At 46.7% G+C, this 13,406-nt stretch overlaps 1 long non-coding RNA gene across 1 annotated transcript in view; it reads left to right on the forward strand.

Moving 5' to 3' along the window:
* The window catches only part of LOC138185656 (uncharacterized), a 58,160-nt gene extending 47,471 nt beyond the window's left edge, over positions 1 to 10,689 (forward strand). Inside the window, exons 2-3 of the long non-coding RNA XR_011174692.1 lie at positions 4,268 to 5,607; positions 10,515 to 10,689. This is a non-coding gene — a long non-coding RNA (uncharacterized LOC138185656). The remainder of the gene's footprint in view (positions 1 to 4,267; positions 5,608 to 10,514) is intronic.
* Positions 10,690 to 13,406: the final 2,717 nt, after the last annotated feature.

Below are 13,406 nucleotides of genomic sequence, written 5' to 3' on the forward strand. Positions count from 1 at the left end.
CGCCCGCTGATTTATACGCGGCATTCCACCGTCTTTCCTCCTGCCGGACCCTGGTGTTCACTACCACGGCACAGAGAGAAAAAATCGCTCTGATAGATCAACGAACCCTGCTTCCACGGGAATACCGCGTGATCCAGCTGATACGGATCGTGTAATCGGATCTATGGGCTCCAGGTATGTCTACTGCCTTTCGTTAACCCCTCGATGCCTTGTTATACAGGGTGCTTTCGAAATACTCTATTAAAACCTCTGTATGTGTCCCCAACACGGTATTCGTTTATTTATCGCAGAGACTTTGGTCAATTACTATCGCAAGAATGATTATTCGAGCGATCGTGGAAAATTCGACCATCTGCTTGAGAAATATTTAACGCATTACCGCGACATCATCGAAGGCAGTATTTAAGATTTAAGGCGTTATTGTTTAAATCAATTTCGTTAGAAAAGTCACCTCTTTATAAGCACGCGTTAATGTTTTAAGTATCGAACTATATCGCAGGGTGCCATAACGAAAAATTATGGTTTTACCTCAAAGAATTACGCACACGGTCTTTGCGGTCTTTAAAATAATTTATGGGGCAATCTCGTCCCTGTAATCGCGAAGTACTCGCAAGTATCACCTTCAGCTCGAAACTTTATTACCGTCGCAAAACTAACTCGTGCCCCGTGAGTTAGTATACGCTTACTTTTCATTTAAGACAGAATATTAGCGCAACATAGTCTCGAGGATGATTTAAGAAGTACATATACTTCTGTATATTCATCTTCTCCTCCTGCGAATATTTAAACGTTAACGGCTTAGAATAGCTGGTTGACCAATCATCTCTTCATCGCGAATTATTCGCTTCGCTAATAGCGGTCATTTTCTGCCATTATTATTTCTCATTACGTAGTCTCCTTTTCTTTTATTCCGAAGCTCGGCTACGTAGAGCTTAGCTCGTTTGTACAGAACGTTGAAGAAAATTAGTTTAACGTATCGCTTCTTGGCATTGATAGCGACCAAAATTAAGAAATTGTAATTGACAGGACGAGCATTGCACAAACTTGCAGATTTCAAGACGAATAGAAGATTTTGTCACTTACAATTAGATCTGTCTATTAATTTGCCACGACAGATACGTACAACGAATAGTATCTATACAGTTTTGCGAAACCTCGTTTGCATTAGACGTTAACGTAGGATTAAATGACGTTACAATGGTCTAGCTGTGAAATTTAACATACTCGAGTTTGAGGCGTTTTCTAAATATGAGAAACATTCCTCCTAACATTACCCTGCCAACCGATCCACCCTCGTCTTTACATCTCTCTCTCACTCTCTCTCTCTCTCTAGACACACAACGAATAATCTTGAAAGGTACAAACAGAAGACATCTCGTAACAGATCAACGCGTTATCTCGTGAATCGATCATCCGCGACACACGTCCACCTAATCTCATTCTAATCGAAAGAAAAATCTCTCGATTCGAAAATACCTAGAGGATACTATGCACGTAACGCGCAACGCAGTTCTACGCTGTAACAAATATTCGGAAGACGGATAGAAGACAGCAGCCATAATAAAAGGGTACCGATGATCCCAGGTGGCGTCACCCATGTTTTTCAGGGCAACACGGCCCCTACTGTTTCCTAGGCGACTGGTTAAAGTGCTCCCTGTCGCGAGCCCTCTGCGTTGCGCTTGCCTTCGAACCGGGCCAATGAAATAAATGTGATACTTTCAGCACTGCCGCCTTGCTTTCGAGTCCGTCTCGCTTCCCTGGATATAAATAACGCATAACTCCACCCCCGAGCCTGCGTTCCCCTGCGGACGAGAGACTAGTCCAAAGGTGACTCTGTCTAGAAGCGTTTTTATCCGGAACCGCTTGTTAAATAGAACGAGACGGGAGAACGAGGGAAGGACAAACGAAGGCAGAAAAATCCTTGGAGGATGCCACGTATCACCAGGAGGCAAAGCGTGATTCCATTAGTCAGGACCTCACCACCGAGGATCACCGGTTTAAAGCACCGTTTACACGCCTCGACTACTTTACCTGCATCCGTAGCGGTTCGCTGTTGCTTTCTGCTTTTGAAATTGATACCGCGCTCGCGAGGTTCCCTGGATTTTGCGTCTCCATAAAGTTTGGAACGATGGGACGAAATTACGAAGAACGAAACGTTTCGTTTAAGAATACGAGAATAAGAAGATAACGAAGGAACGACCGAGGCTATCGAGATCGTAACTGTGTAACTTTGCGATAAGCGAATCGCTTGGTAGTAACTCGATCGTAACGTTACATCGCAACGGATGAAATAGCAATTGCTGGCAGTGATCGATCGTGCAAAACAGCCCTAATCGTCGTTCCGATAAAACCACAATTCCATGGGTGAAAACCACTTCTTCACAGAAACATTCGAAACTTGGTAGCTTATCTACGAGTATCTATCTCCCCAAAAATTTCGCCGGATGCTGCCGAGTCGTAACTCACTCGAGCTCCTGTCTCGCAACGCCTAAAATATTTCCCTGAGAAAATAGAAAGCTGAAGCAGGGAGGATAAAAGGGGGAACGAAGGAGGGAAAAGGTAGCAGGTTGGTTTCTAAGCGGGCAAGCCGAATCGCGCACACGGATTAACTGTGTATCGCGACATAGAGAGCGTGGCGAGGAAGCCGCGCCGGTGGAAGGACGCATCAACAGGCGTTGACCGCATGCGGTGTAAACTCGCCTTCAGGGGACCTGGAGTTACCCTCGAAACCCCTGGCAGGGGGTCCGTACACCAGCTTCTCCTTCCTCTTTTTTAAAAGTAAGGATGCCTGTCACCGATAGTGATTTGTTGAGTATATTTGCATTTTAGATTTAGGCTGCCGCGCCTGCTGCTCTCCCTCACCCTCGCCGCCTCCTTTTATTTTTCGCCTCTCCTTCTTTAACCTTCCATCTCGTCTTCCTGCTCATTTCACCATCACCACCACCATTCGTGTCCATGCATCTACGATTTCGCTCGACCTTCCTCGTCCGACTCCCATCGCCTTCGATTTCTCGTTTCTAGTCACTCAAAGATCACGTTGTAAGGGATGGTGCACGGGGGTGAAACGCATGGTGCAGCGAACCCAGAGGGATGGTTCGTTGGTTCTGGAATGACATTAGTCATATAACATCCCCCGACTGTCAGCCGTGGAGACTTGTTCATGCACGTTTAAAGAATGATTAGGCGACGGACTCGCGGCGGGGGGGTCGCCCTCCTATCCTTCTCCCTCTTTCGTCCCCTTTTGCGTTTCCTCTCGTTTTCTCTGTCTCTTTTTTCTTTCTTTACACTTTCACTCGTGATTGCTGCCTAGATATTTCCCTACGCTGCTCGTTTGCGATCTGCCGCCTCGATCGACACGTGTGCTGTTTCTTTCGTGATTCCGAGAACGCTTCTCTTTCTCTCTGTTGCGACGAGGAAAACACGCGATGGAAAACATAGCGACATAGGTGGACTATTTTTCGTACGTGGTACGAGGGATACCATTGAAATAAATAGATCATTTTTATTTAAATTAAACGGTTTAAAACGCTAGTATCAGGCTTATGGGATTGTAAGATAAAATAGAAAAATGTTCGAAATACACGTAATATGTGAAGATATCTAGAATATTTGTGGCGATTCCTAGATTACACGACGTTATGGAGGGTTAACGAGCCACTAGAATATTCAGCATCATCATCCCAATTAACACGGTCGCATGAGATAACACGTAACAAGCTACTAAAGGAGAAAGCAAACACACTGTTAAACACTCTGAAACACTTCAACCGTGGAAGACGTTGACACTTCATAAAATGGAGTAGGTAAACCTCGTCGAACGTCTAAATAATCCATTGACACTCGGCGTTTTCTCGTTGTCTCGTAACGGTGCAAGAAGCACGATCTTGTAATCTCGAGCCACCGCTGGTCTCGACAAAGACCTCTTTCCATCTCTTCCACTTTACGTGGTATATTTGACCGCTGGGAGGATCCAGTTAGCAGCGCCTTTTACTACGTAACCTGCCTTTATTATTATTAATTTTGGGCTTTTTGCGGCAAACCGGTAGTTACTCCTCGGTTTACTGCTGTGAGAAAACTCGGTGAACTGAAAATTGGTCAGTGCTGTATCAACGCGACTCTCGTCCCTGCTTCGCATTATTCTTACTTTTTATCTTTTTTTTTTTTTTAACTCACTCACCGTGCGAAACACCAGAGTCAGTCGTAAAACGCTAGGACTGCATAGTCCGACGCGATCTAACGCAATACGTGTTCTATTAACATTTTCCAGAAAATGCTGCTAAAATGGCAGGATAATCGGCCGAATGGGAGTGGAGGAGAGAAGAAAGGGATCGAAGGCGGTCTGGAAGAAGAAAGAGCAACAGAAGAAGCGGAGGGCGACGAAGAAAAAGAGTTCGATTCGTCGTGCATTCCGTCGGCGTAGCCTTTGAATGACAGATCGATAATTGATCATTATTATCGTATGACTGGGCTCTATTGTCGAGGTATTTCTGCGTCCACTCCTCCATCTTCCTTTCGGGCCTTTAGCGTGGACCCTTTCGGAGACTTTCAGCGCCGCACCCTGCTTCGGGTACCGCCTGCGGGATCAAAGGTCGCTCGTGTTACTTGAACACCCGCCGCGAGTGTCGCGCATTCCAGTCCAAAATCGTACTTGTCTATGCGTCGCCGAATGTGGACCATTATTCTTGGACTGGGAGCAGCAACTTCGATAGCCGACGACTAAATCCAATTAATGGCCTTTATCGAACACATAGACCGCGATAGTTTGCAAAGATGTCGCGATTCGAATAAGTTAAAGACAATTACCACTGCGAAATACAAAGTATTAAATTATTCCACCAAATTTTTATTTATACGCACCTTTCGGGTTCAAACTCAAACTCGAGAAATAGAAGCAAACTTATACTTTTCTATTTGGACTCTTTCAACGGCGTGTCATAGCGAAGAAGCAACGAAAAACGACTAACAACGACTAAAGAAACTTCGAGAAATGGAAAATCTCGCGATCTTCCAAGGAAAAAGACAAGGAGCGAAACAGGATAGATCGCGAGCAACGCGAATTGGGAAAGAGAACGGAGCAGGTTGGAAAGAGGACTATTGGCTTGTTTATGATGGTTCGTGGTGGACTTCCCGGAATGCTCGGCCCGTGTAAAGCGGACCTAACCAAGCGACGGATCCGGGCACGACCCCGCGCGCGCGCGCGAGGGCCAGCTCTCGCTCGATCTCTCTGAGCCAGGAACATCGAAACGCAGGACGTATTGCTCTGTCACCCACGGGCCGGCGATCTATTAGTTATGAATATTGTTGCCCACGGCGGTACATGACCGGCTCGGCCGCGTGGTGTTCTCCCAAAATATGTACGGAGGCTCGCATACTGGACGTCCTTTCCCCCTTTGCACGCGGCCATATTCATTCCGAAATGTCACGTAAACCATAGACGAACTCTCGAGCCCGTGTTCCAAGGATGCGTCTAGCAAGGGGAACGAATCCATCAGCGATCCGATAGACGGATGCGAAAGAAGGCTCGTTCGTTTCTGCTCGTTGATTTTAGAGCAAGGAATGTCGAATTCGTCCGAGATTGAAAGATGATGGAATTCTGGCTAGTCGATGGTAAGTAGACGACGCTTCTTTCGTGTAATTTAGAATAATGATTAGAACGAAGTAGGATTTAGAACGGGGAATACCCAGCGAACGAATTGGAACTTTTATCTTCCGTCGGTTCTTTCCACGGAGACTGCTTCTTTTGTAGGGACGGTGGCAGGAATTAGCAGAAGATAACGCGTTTAAATTGTTTCATCGTGTAATCTTTAAGCAAAAGGCAGAAAGATCACGATAGAATCGTTGTAACGAAAGAAATATTTAAAGGTGGACGAAATTGACTACCCATTTTGATAATTTTCAGTTTCCTCTATTTATCCTCCGTCACCCATGAAACAGCGAACTATTAATTATGAATATTATTGCCTATGGCGCTACATGACTGGCGACCGCATGGTGTTCTGCCAGAAATATGAAGACAGGATCCTTTATGCTATCCCTGTCCCATACACGTAAACACATTTGTTCCAAAATATCGAACGTGTACTCGTTTTTATCAAAAGGATACTTTTATCGAAAAATAATCGCGCACGGAAGGAAATAAAGAATTAATAATAAGTTGTTCGACGATTAATTTCCACTTCTTATGACGTGACATTCAAAATTAATATTCTTTCGGGGGAATATGCAAGATAGTAAGACGATTATTCGAGATTTAGGCGAAAAAGGAGGAAGAGAGAAGTTAACGCTGTCCCTTAAGGGTGGTGACCGTGACAACCGCAACCCTGCCAGTTGTCAAACACAACCGCAGTGCTTAGATTTATCGCTTTCGTGGTTGCTAAAGCGTAACGTTGCATTAGTTTGATCTGTGTGGCTAAAAAGAATGGTGGCCGCTGATGATAGCTATGAAAAAAGGTAAGTTATTGAGTCTTAAACAACGACCTTCTTTTTTTTTATACCGCACGATGGTTCTTACATAGTTAGGAATACGAAGATACGTAAATTACAACGTTGACAAGAAGAACAGGAATTATTTCAATATCTTTATCGTACTTCTCACCAAACTAAAATAATTTATCGTTATTTTTATAAACGAAACGATAAACGAGATGGTATTTTGAATATTAACTATCGAACCAATGCTACAGAATACTACGATACTTCAATCCGAAGATCGTACGCTATGGATCGTAAAACTATAAGAATTTATATTATACTATATCTCACGATAATCAAACTTATACGAGAGAAAACGAACAGCACCGTGATAGAAGAAGAAGCACGAGTGTTGCAACATAACCGAACACTATCATTCAGAACATGGGAATGCGGATAATAGAGGTTCTACCGTACTATTCGAAGAAATTCCGATCACCTATCGATATTTCGGCAGGGCGTGGAGACGAGCAACTCACGGGTAGCAGGAGGTTAGAGGTCAGGGCAAAGGGCTATTTCGGGGGTCACAGGTACCAGCGAGTCGGTAATTTAACCGGCCGTCAAGATCGTAAACGGCACGCCGGAATTTGTCCTCAAGGGAATATCGATTCAACTCGTGGTAGCACTATGACGAACTATGTTGGAAAAGAAATCGAGTTTTTCAATTATCGTTGTTAATTACAACGTTTGAATAAGTAGAAGATTCTATAAGCTCGAAGATATCTGTGTCTGTCGTGGAAAGCTCGGTGTACGGAAAGAAAGAATAGCGATAATACGGAAAAATGAGATTTTTACGAATAAATAAATATCAACGGAACGTTAATTGAAAATAATAAATTCAAAATCTAAATGTCAAGCCTAAGCGATAAAACATAAAGGATGTATATGTAAAATACCTACTTCCTGCGTAATAAAAGCGAAACAAGCAGGAATTATTCCAGCAATCTACTCAACCGGAATAACAGCGAATCGACTGAACGATCGCAGTAAAACTCGCACATAAAGCCGTTCCAAGCGATTCCAGCCACCCCCGCAGTCAGCCTCCCCCGAGGTTGAATCCGCCAGGGCCGGCAGATGATCGATCCTCTTTCGTGTCACCGGTGCTCGTCAGACAGCGGAACGAAAACGAAGAAGAAGGAGGTGGAGTAACGCGGACTGCGCGTAGTGGGAGGATAAAGAAAAAGAATATACGCCGCGTTGGCGGCGTCGGAGGACCCTGAAGAATCGGTAGAGAGACGGCACTGGAGGTGGATGAAGGAGTAGACGAAGGAGAAGAAGAAGAAGACGACGACGAAGCGGAGGAGGAGGAGGTGGAGGAGGAGCGGTGAGCGCGGGTCGCCATTAAGCGGACCCCCTGCCGCGTGGCCCGCGGCAACCCTTCACAAAAAACTGTAATTGGAAATACTTTTCCTCCTTTTTTCCTGAAATAATTTATGAATCTTCCACCGGTCAGCCAGCGAGGGCTGTGGCTGCTTCCAGACTCGGTTCCCTCGTTCCTCCGGGACTCGACGACCACGAGGAACCGTTCGGGGAACGTTTTGGTCAAGGAAATATCACGAGTTCTCTGTCTCCCTCTTTCTCATCTTCCTCCGCCTCTTCTCTACTTCACCCACCCACCCCTTGTCGCTGATGTTCGTTGAAACGAACGGCAGACTTTTTAACCCGGTGCGAGAACCTTCTTCTCTGGTGGAGATCGTGACGGAACTGTGAAAGCCACGTCTCTCTCTTACCTCTAAACACCGATCCGCCTGTACTTAATTACGTTTCATCCAGGCCTGTTTCACCACGATAGCGAACTATTTCAAATCATCGATATCGAACGATACGCCGTTCACAGCCACTCGCTTCGATCTTATCTCTTGCAAGGAATAAATCCAGGAAAATGTGTCCACGATCTTTCTCCGTCGATCCGTTTCAGTCGTCTTGCGAAGAGAACGAGCACAGGCTCTTGCGAGAATTGCCCGTAGGGACGCTCGACTATAGTCGTTTCAGATCATCGAACACCGTTCGAACCTCTCTCTTCGACTTTGTCTCTTCTCGAAAGAAAAAGGAAGTAGAATGAGAAAAAATGTGCGTAGTTTTCTACCGGAGGTTCGTTTCGCCTCATCGCGAGAAGAACGAGCATAATTCGGTCGAGACTCGATCGAAGGAAGCAAAGAGAACGCTAGACTACACCTATCGAAACCGTCACGAACGGTCGAAGTAGAAGAGAGGCAGAGAAAGGGGGAGGAGGTGAATGTGGCCTCCTGTTATTTCGTTACCAGGGACACCCCGCTGCGCGAGGGTGGAGGTGAACCCTCTTTAGAGTATTACGAGGATCTTTACGGCAGCCTTCGGATGCCGTTATCAATTTGGGTGATTCTCAGGATTTATAATGAAGACGCAATGCAGCTCGTCCATCCTTCCCTGTCCCGCTGCCCCTTCGACCACCGTACGTTAGGGGAGGTTCGAAGAGATTCTCGTCATCGCGAAGCTCGGATCGGCCAATCGGCCAGCCAACCTCCGGTTTCGTGTTAGTAATTACACCGGCTCGCCACCCAGGATGCGGGATATCAGATTTAGCGAAGACAATGTCGATAATGCGAGGATAATGAGCAGAATAGCAGGAGAGCGGAATACAAATTCGCTTGCACCAGCTTCCTCCTCCCTGTACGCTGATTACGGTGGTTTAGAATAACAGTTGGCCATTTAGCGACAGCGAAGCGCTTGCCACGTGTCGTGTATCTCACGGAATTTTCTATGTTATTCGTTTAATTTGCAAATAATTTTTCATTAATCTTGTCATCTACTTCGGACGTTATTTTCTTATGCAGGAATCGCTTGACAACTTGGTATCAGTTCGGCAGTTCAGCGTATACGAATCATCAGCTTTTTACTACCGAATAATATTTTACGTTCACGATGCTCAACGTTATCTCCTCTATTTTCATTACTTCTACGTCTAACGTCACTCCTATTCCTTCCTCTAACCTGTACTTTCGAGCCATTCGATTCTCCATTTCCCACTCCCATGCTCGCTCTCCACCACGCTCTAATCTTCCGCCATCCTCCACACCCACGCCTCGTTTACTCGAATCCTACTCAAGCCTTCAATCAACCTTTCTTCATTCACCCATCAGTCTTCAACGTCACCGCAATTTCTCTCGCAACCGAATCTTCGTAGACGAGCTTCACGCAACTCGGTAGTTTTCGACTCGAGTTAGTTCATTAGCGACCAGATTTCACCGAAACGGTTCTGGTCGAAGCACTGCCTTTCACTAGTTCGATAATGAGCATGCAAGAAAAGCCGGGAGACGTGGCTTCACGATCGTCCCCGTTACACCGAATGAAGGAGGCCGTGGACGTAGTCCCCGCGGGAATGAGACACGACAGGTCGTCGGACGACCCTACGCCACGACCTCTATGCATCTAAATTGGCTGCGCCCCCATTCGTCATGCAGCGGCTCGCTTCCCCCGTTGATCGCTCGCACACTTCGTGGGAAGTGCTGCTCGATCGTCCGAGCTTTTTTGCATCTTTCTTCGAGTCGTATACCTTGGCTGTTTCGAACGGTACACCCTGGGATCGTCGCGGTGTCTTCCTTCGGCGAGGCGACCGTTTCTTCGCAACACGACGCACGATGGTTTACACGAAAAGAGAAGACAGTTTTGTAAATTCGTTGCGTTCCACGATCAGACAAAAGGGATACCGTAATCGTTAAAAGTTTTCTTTTGACAAAGCCAGTGATGGGGGCAAAAATGCGATTAAAGTCCTCCTACAAAGATCGTGGCTGGAAACAAAAATTGAACTTCTACGGAACGTTCGATCGACGTTAGTACAAGCGGTCACTTCGATTTCCGCTAACCTATACGAACGTTGGCATTAATTCCCTATCATTGTCCATAATCACCAGAATCTCGCGTCCTCCGCCAACCCAACCCTCAACGCAACGTCACCCCAAAAAGAACCAACCACTAACCCTACGCGCAACTGTCAATCTTTCCCTTGTCTTCTCATTTCGACTTCCTAGACACGGTTTATCTGCGAGGGGTATTGTGTTACGCAGGACCTAAGACAAGGTGTTCCATTCCTGGCCGGGCTGACAAAAGGCAGCACCGGCACAACAAAGAGGCGCGCGGTTGATCGAAGAGGAGGAAGACCGCGTGAACGAACGCGACGACCACGACGAGGCCGTAGAAGAAAAGAAAAGAAGAAAAAAAAGAGAAAAAAGGGCAATCTTCTTGCTCTCCGTTCCTCTCTCACTTTTTCCTCCTGCGTGCCTTTTTCCTTTCTCGATCCCTCTTTTCCTCGCGTCGCGGCGCGCGTAAGAACCTTTTCCCTTTCCTCTCCTACGAAATGTCACTTATTAATTCTTCCATTCTCTCGGAGGCAGCAAAATGAATAGCGGGAGCTGACTGAAGCCCAGGACCCCGCCCCCCGGAGGAATCGGCCGCTGGCGGAATTCTTTCGGTGAGAAAAGACAGAAGGTGGACAGGAACGAGACGTATCCCGCAGGACAGCCGGTGGAAAGGTCAAAGGATCCACCGGCTACCTGAGTACCCGCTCGCAGCATCGGCCAAAGGATGGAGAATATACACTGTCGCGCTTCTTCTCCTTCTGGCTGCGTCTGCGCCTCTTTTCAGCGGCCCACTGCGACGATTAATAACGTTTTTTCCTCTTTTTCTTCCATCCTCTACCAGCTTTTTCTCTTTGTTCTTCGTCTTCTTTTCTCCTTTCTGGAAAGGGGTGAACCCGACCGAATCAGCGGGTGAAACACGAGGAAGCTGCCGTTTAAGGAAAACCACAAATTTCAGGTCTACAGGCCAGGCGTGCCTGCTGCACACTACTGCACACGCTCGCGCCAGCAAAGCCGGAGAGAATGTTCTTTCTTTCGATGTGTCGTGCGGCGTATACGACGGCGGAGGAGGACCGTTCGAGGACCCCCGCTGATTACCTTTGAAGAAGCCCTCGACTTGGTACTCATCGTCTCTCGGATGCGCCTTCTAACGTTTGATATATGGATTTTCGCGAGCTGACGTCATAGGAAGCTGAAACCCGTAAATATCGTACGGCTGATGTATTCCCGCCGACCACTTTTCTTTTGCTGCGTACTATTCTCGTTAGTAAGGTTATATCGTTGCTAAGTCATACGATATCGCTCGTGAGATAATTCAGTCGAAAGCAGAATGCCGGTAGAAACGTTACTCACGGAGGAGTAACTTATGGCTACCGATTTTACTACCATCCTTTCGACCATTTATTGTCGAATTTTGTTTTCGTTTATCGTTAAGAACTTTTTCGCTCAAATCAAATTCATCGAACAGTTTGATTTCTCTAGTTGCGTCGCTCCTCTGATTATTAGCAATTCAAGTCACAGGATAGCGAGAGACGAATATTTTTTTTAACTTGGGTTACTTCAGCGAGTACCGAAAGAGTTAATTTTCATAATCAAACACGATCAATCAAGTTGATCATTTGCCCCATGCCCTTGCCATCGACGTCGATCACCTCATCAACAACCAAACCTCGGCAAGCAACAAACACCACGAAAACTACCATTCAACCCTTCTTTTACGGACGACGCTCGAAACTCGTATCGGCACTAAATCGCACGGCGAGAGCCTCTAAATCTCCATAAACAAATTTTCTCGCGCACTTTCGCCACAAAGGAGCCACGCAAACGGTGACGCTCATTCTGGCCGAGCACAAACGGCCACAAAGATTTACGATATTATTCATTACTTATTTCGAGAAAGAATGGAGAAGAAATAGGAGGAGGTTCGAGGGAGACGAAGGGTGGTGGGGGCAGAACAGGTCGAAATATATCTCTTTCGCCACTTTGGACGCGAGCCGGCGCAGCCGAGTAGCAGCGAGCATAATCGAGAAGCAGGTAGTCGTATATCGGACCTGGATGAGTAATATCGCGGCCCTCGTGCTGATCGTGTCCGTGGAAAGACGCGTGCAATACAGAGAAAGAGGAGGCCAAAGGGGCGGAAGGGGATAGCCGGAGGGGCGAGGGTGTCGCGATATCCCGCTGAGCGCTGATGGAGCTCTGGGTCCTAGGGGTCCCGGGTGCACGATTTCGGTAATTAGCTTTTTCGTTCAGTGCCAATTACGCAGCGACTGATTTACATAAAGCAGATCCGTCGGACTATCGCTTGTTCGACAGAGGCCAGCCGACTAATGAAGGCAACTTTCCCCGCTGCCATTGCGCTCGTTGTCGGAGGCAACGCTTTTACGAAACACGCGTACCTATATATTTACTAGACTTCTCGATGTCTTCTCTTGATGACGTTCTCGTGGTCATTAGGGGTCATTAGGGATTTCGAATCGAACGGCTTCGATATATTCTTCTAGACAACCTAACCCCGTGATTCTACGTATCCGATATATAAATCAAATTTATCCGCTCGGTCTTCGCAAAATCTCAAAACGAATTCTACGGCAACACGACGCTTACTCTACGCACTTACCATGCAAGTACCGGCAACGTTCAACGGATCTGTGATTTCTCTGGATTTATGGACCGTCTAAACCCCGTCCACCCCCGCGTCTTTCAAAGAAAACTGAACCGAACGAACGAACGAACGAACGGCAACGGTGTTGCTGCGAGGGAACGCGGCACGATATTTCATTTCAGGTACATTAAAAGCGTTTCGATAGCAGACATCGGGTTTCCGTGGAACACGGACCCGATGGCTGTCGATTTCGTGGGGCAAATAGTTAGCAGAAAAGAAGGTTGCCACCGGGTCGCCAGGGACGACGGTGCCCCGCTGCGTAAAATTGTCTTTTGCCTTCCGCTGACCGCGACTCGCCTCGAACCCGAACCGTGTAATTATTCGAACGCTCGTAACTTATATCCATGTCACACGGCTAGCCAGATAGCCGTGGAGAAATCGAAGATAGCGGATCGCCGTTCTTTCCTTCCTTTGGGACAGAAATTATTTAGCACCTGACT

This window comes from Bombus flavifrons, chromosome 12 (genome assembly GCF_040668555.2).
Source record: "Bombus flavifrons isolate JBK064 chromosome 12, iyBomFlav1_principal, whole genome shotgun sequence".
NCBI classification, from domain to species: Eukaryota; Metazoa; Arthropoda; class Insecta; order Hymenoptera; family Apidae; genus Bombus; species Bombus flavifrons.